This window comes from Saccopteryx leptura, chromosome 5, assembly GCF_036850995.1.
Source record: "Saccopteryx leptura isolate mSacLep1 chromosome 5, mSacLep1_pri_phased_curated, whole genome shotgun sequence".
NCBI classification, from domain to species: Eukaryota; Metazoa; Chordata; class Mammalia; order Chiroptera; family Emballonuridae; genus Saccopteryx; species Saccopteryx leptura.
The window spans coordinates 205986516-205992515 of NC_089507.1; the positions used below are offsets into that span (position 1 = coordinate 205986516).

Below are 6000 nucleotides of genomic sequence, written 5' to 3' on the forward strand. Positions count from 1 at the left end.
TAGTTTACTAACAACACAGAACTAAGAAGCAGCAAAACCAGATCTGACCCAATCTCTTTGATGTCCAATTCCTTATGGCTACAGCTATGGCAAAACAAAGGAGTTCAATAACTGTTTCCTTCCTTTTATTTTCTCTTTCCTCCTTTTTCTTCCTTCACAAGTAAACTGAGGTCAAGAGAGATTGGGGGTTGCGCAAAAAATTACTGAGCTGTCTTAGAGGCAGAGCCTAGACGGGTTCACTAATTGGATGGTGAGGCTGAGGATGATGGGAGAATCCAGGATGAGTTGCAAGTCAAAGAGTCTGGAACAATTAGAGAAGATCATTGTTATGGGTGACTGACAATGGCAGTAAAACAGACAGAGGACTAGCCTTAACGAAACAACAGAACAAACACATCATAAAACTCATTCATCACATAATAAAGGGAAAAACTGAATGTGAAGATTGAAAGAGTTTAGGGCATTGTAAAAAACATCAGAGGAAGATGATAAGCTAGACATAATCTGATCAAGATGCTCAACATAAAGGATTTAAGAAGGAATTGAATAAGCATCCAGCCAGGAATACAAGTGACCAGCAAGAGGAAGAATATAGAAATCCCCTCAATTTCTCCGTATTAACATTTGATGTCAGAATACCAAACCAACACCTACAAAGTTTTGAGGGAACAAAAACATGACTTAAGAATTTTAGTCCTGCCCTGGCCAGTGGTGCAGTGGATAGAGCATCATCCTGGAATGCCTGGGCCACCAACTCAATCCGGGGGTCACTGGCTTAATCCTGAGGGCACCAGCTTGACCCTAAGGTTGCTGGTTTGAGCCCAAGTCAGGGCCGGTATGAGAAGCAATCAATGGGTGTACAGCTAAGTGAGACGAGTTAATGCTTCTCTCTCTTTCCCTTCCTTTCTCCTCTCCTTTCCTTTCTCTCAAAAAACAAAACAAAAAGAAAGAAAAGACAATGGAAAAAAAAAGAATTATATACCCAAGAAATGTTTAATTTATATTATTGATATTTGGAGACCATTAGATCTACCAACATTTCTTTTAAAAAATGTTTTGATAATAAAATCCAGACAACCAAAAGGTAATTTGAAATAAGTCAGGAATAGGGAAGCTATAAAAAGAAATGGCAAGAACTGAGTCTTGCATTATTTTAAATATAAAACTAAGGCTCCATACCTGTGAAAATTAAATTTAAGTCAAAAGGAAAATGATGTAATTCCTTTAAAAATCTATATTATGTGGCCGGACCTGTGGTGGCGCAGTGGATAAAGCGTCCACCTGGACTGCTAAGGTTGCCAGTTCGAAACCCTGGGCTTGCCTGGTCAAGGCACATATGGGAGTTGATGCTTCCTGCTCCTCCCCCCTCCTCTCTCTTAAAATGAATAAATAAAATTAAATAAATAAATAAATATCTGTATTATGTAAAAACAAATAGTAAAAATAGACCATCATGGACTGTGATAAAAATCTCAGATCATAACACAATTGGGATGGGAGGAAGTATGGGTCCTTAGATTTGTGACCTTTCTTAGTAAAGAGCTGACTGATGTTATTATACACCGTTTTGTTTCTTGATAAATCAAAGTAAAGAGGTTTGAGTGTGTTATTTTTTTAAAAGTAAAGACATATGATAAACTGCACCAGTAACGGGTGAGTTGAGTTGAGAGGAGAGAAATAGGAAGCGAGGACAAGGGCTGGACAGGAGCTGAAATTAAATGATCTTCCAGGATGTGCCAGGCACATACAAGCCAAATGAAACCAGGATCCACTGTACGAATATTGGAAAAGGATAACTTGAAACCAAAAACTACTCAATGAGGAAAAGCACCACCCATAATCACATAAAAGAAGCCATAAAACGCAATGAGAGCCCTGGCTGGTTGGCTCAGTGGTAGAACGTCGGCCTGGTATCTGGATGTCCTGGGTTCGATTCCTCGTCACAGCACACAGGAGAAGCGACCATCTGTTTCTCTACCCCTCTTCTTCCCCTTCTGTCTATCTCTCTCTTCTCCTCTCCCTCCTGCAGCCATGGCTCAATTGGAATGAGTTGACCCTGGGTGCTGAGAATGGCTCCATGGCTTCCACCTCAGGTGCTAAAAAAAATGGCTCCTGTTGCAGCGGAGCAACGCCGCAGACGGGCAGAGCATCGCCCCCTAGTGGGCTTGCTGGGTGGATCCTGGTAGGCCCATGTGGGAGTCTGTCTCTGCCTCCCCTCCTCTTACTAAATTTTTTTTAAAAAAATGCAATGAGATAAGTGTCAGGACACTTTATGTTCCAGATAATATAGCATCACAACATGTGAAACAAACTATTGACAAATACAATTGAAACCAACAGATATACAAAAGTAGAAAATTTGAACTCCTCTCTCGGTTCTTGACAGTTAAGTCTAACCATTATGCTGTACACCTGAAATTCATACAAAATAATATTGAACATAAACTGAAATTGAAAAATAAAATTTAAAAAATAATATAAAAAATACAAAGCAGTTAAAAAAAAGTCATAATTAAGGATATAAATAATATATCCCACATAGGTGGGATATAAAACTGAGACTCATGGACATAGACAAAAGTGAAATAGCTACCCAGGGGAGGGGGTGGGGAGGAGGGGAGTAAAGAGGACAAATATACGGTGATGGGAAATGATCCGGGTTTGGGTGATGGGCACACCATGCAATCAACAGTTCAAACGCTATAGAGATGTTCACCTGAAACCTGGTGCTCTTATTGACCAATGCCACCCCACTAGATTTAATTTCAAAATAAAGAATAAAAATAAAAAAGGATATAAATAATCCAAATGATGTAATAGTCAAATTAATCAAATATGAGTGTATATGATATATTAAACTCTGTACACAGGTAGGTAGGTAGATACTTAGATCTGCAGATTGACGGACAGACACATAGATACGGACATCGATAGAAACCCGATGTCCGTACCTGACATCTCAGAGGCACACGCATACTGAGTGCCCATATCTTGGTTTTAAAAATCATCCTCCACTGAAATGAGCCAGCACTCATCAAAGAAGTGACTGATTCCAAGGCTGAGGCAGGGAACATGCAAGGTGAGCAGCTGAACCTAGAATATCTCACTGTGCCAGAATGTAAGGAGATCATTCATGAGTGGTGGACACGTGTGTGTCAAAAGGACACGGGGCTCCCTACTGGCAAAATCTGGGACAATTTGACATCAAAATAAATAATGATAGAAACAGATTATAAAATAAGAATCCATGTGCTTCTGCTGATACAAATAAATGTGACAGAAAGGCTTTTCCTTACAATAGAAAGCCAGCTAATAAGAGCAGAAAGAATAACAGGAATAGAAAGTCCCCATTTAGCAACTGTCATAGGGGTAGTTGATCCAGCAGGGGTCATCCATTGAGGAGGCTTGACAAGGAACAGAACATTGATATAAACTCGGAAAGACTCCTCACAATGTACTGATCAAGTACTAAACAGCAGTGGTGAGCCTAAGGTAGAGAAATGAGAGAGGCACCAACGTGACCAGGGGACCGAGGTTAACCTCCTGACGCAGGGCCCCGAGGGAGCACGGCACACAACATTGCACCTGTATACCTGTGGGCCTCCCGCCCAGAGAGCAGGACTGAGCCTGGGATACAGAGGACGCATCAGGCGGGTCGGGGTTGAGGATCACTGTAGACATTATGAAGCCCGTACCTTTCACACTGTTGAAGACTGAAAGGACAGGGGAAAGGGAGGAACAGTGCCAGGTGGGAAGAAACTGAAGACACATTTGAACTAAATGCAATCCATATTCTCGGAGAAGATCCTGGACCGGAGGGAAAAGACGCAGGGCTGGGACAGTTGAATTGAGTGGGGTCTCTGGATTGGATGGGGGTGTTGGTAGCAAAGTTGGTTCCTTGGAGGGAGGCAGGAAGCGGGTGTAGCAGAATGAACGTGGTTTGGGAAACACACCCTGCAATGTTTAAAGATGACAGGATATTATATCTGCAGCTTGCCTCCAAAGACTCAGAGAGAGAATTATGGAGAGAGAGAAAGAGAGAACACGTGCACACAGACTGATAAAATGTTAACGATTTGGGAATCTGGGTGAGGAGTATATTAAGAGTTCTTTGTATTGTTCTAGCGACTTTTTCATAAGCGTGAAATTTCAAAGTATATTATTTTTTTTAACAGTCAATGTTAGTGAGAGAACAGAAAAGCAGATTCTGAGTGACAGGTAATTTGGTACAACCCACAGAAAGGACAATTTGGCAATATCTATCAAAATAAGCCTTTCTCTGAGTCTGGAAATGCATAAAGAGGTATGCAAAGATACAGGAGATTCAATGCACAGCAGATATAAGCTTGAGAAATTGAAAATAACCTAAGTTCAAGTACTTATTTGTGGTTATTTTAAAAAGCTAATTACAGCCTGACCAGTGGTGGCTCAGTAGATAAGAGTATTGACCTGGGATGTTGAGGTCCCAAGTTTGAAACCCAAGGTCGCCTGCTTGAACACAGGTTCACCAGCTTGAGCATGGGATCACCGACTTGATCCCATGGTCACGGGCTTGAAGCCCAAGGTTGCTGGCTTGAGCAAGGGGTCACTGGCTCAGCTGGAGCCCCCCAGCCAAGGCATATATGAGAAAACAATCAATGCACTAAAGTGTTGCAACTACGAGTTGATGTTTCTCATCTCTCTCCCTTTATCTCTCCCTCTCCCCCCTCCTTGCTAATAAAATAAAATAATTACACCCACACAACTTAATTCTCAGCTACTCTGAAACAATGAAATATTGTTCAAATAACAAACACAGACAGGTATTTTTGCTATCATTCTGAAAACAAACCTTTTCATTAATTTGGTTATGAGTTCAGCAAATACTTATTGAATCCTACTCTGCACAAAATTATTGGGCAAGGTATTTGACTTATAAAGATTTAAAAATTATAGTGTTTCCCCTTTCAAACCTCAAATTTTAGTTGAGGAGACAGACATAGAGACAAATAATTAGAACACACATTGTTAGAACTGTGTCCATAGAATGCTATTTGGGAAAAAAAGAATTATATGAGTGGTAATGTGCATAAGTACATGCAGGATGGCGAAAAGCATGTGTGATTTAGTCCACTCTGTTATCACTGCTTCTCTCTGGGGAATGAGTTAAAATGGGGGGAATTTCCCTTTCTGTCGTGTTTGGAAGTTTGGAAGTTTGGACAATGAGCATGCATTGCTTGCGTAATCAGGGAAGGGAGGGAGGGCGCACAACAAAAATATCTGAGAAGAAACGGACACCATGCTGGTACCTGAGCACAAGAAGAAGGGTCTTTGTCTCTGCCACGGAGAAGCAGCTTCTCCCAGGAGAGACTGGCCTCGATTGCTGTTCATTGCCGTTGTAGGCCTGAGCCTTTGCCATGTCTGCACTTTTAGAAAGTAAACAAACATCTTGTTCTCAAGATAATCCTCACTGTTTATATTTGGTCTTCCTGAGAAAGGACGTTTGGTGACTCACCAGGGCAGAGGGGAGGAGGAAGGGGCAGGCGCTGCAGAGCTCGGTCTGCTGCCTGCTGAGGCCTGTCCTCTGCTGTCCCCGTTCCATTCAGAGAGGGTGCACCCCTCGGGAGCCCTCCCTGCTCTGAAAAGTCCGGGGACCCACGCTCATCCCCACTCCTAACTACATCTTAGCAGAGGGGGTTGGTACGTTCAGATGAAAGAAAAAAAAACACCAGAAAAATTACATCTTTCTTTTCACTCACTTCTAAGTAAAATTTAGCATTTCCTTCCCTTTTGAAGGCCAACAGAAAAAAAAAACCCACCAGTATTTGCAGTGCCCGTGACTTTGTCACCAAGAGAAATCGCAGATATTTCTATGTCACATTACTGTCACTGAAGCTATTTCGAAAGATCATTTACATTCCGCATTGCTTCAGAATTATGATACTAATTAGACCTGCCCCTCGCTCCTGTTATTTAGCGTGTTAATAAAGATGCATATTTATTACTACATTAAAGATGTTT

The 6000-nt window shown here is 41.5% G+C and overlaps 1 protein-coding gene across 1 annotated transcript in view; it reads right to left on the bottom strand.

The window, feature by feature from the left end:
• The window catches only part of TOX2 (TOX high mobility group box family member 2), a 151788-nt gene extending 146389 nt beyond the window's left edge, over positions 1–5399 (bottom strand). Inside the window, exon 1 of the mRNA XM_066387745.1 lies at positions 5289–5399. The gene's annotated coding sequence lies outside the window, so the exon portion shown is untranslated. The remainder of the gene's footprint in view (positions 1–5288) is intronic.
• Between the last annotated feature and the right edge of the window lie 601 nt (positions 5400–6000).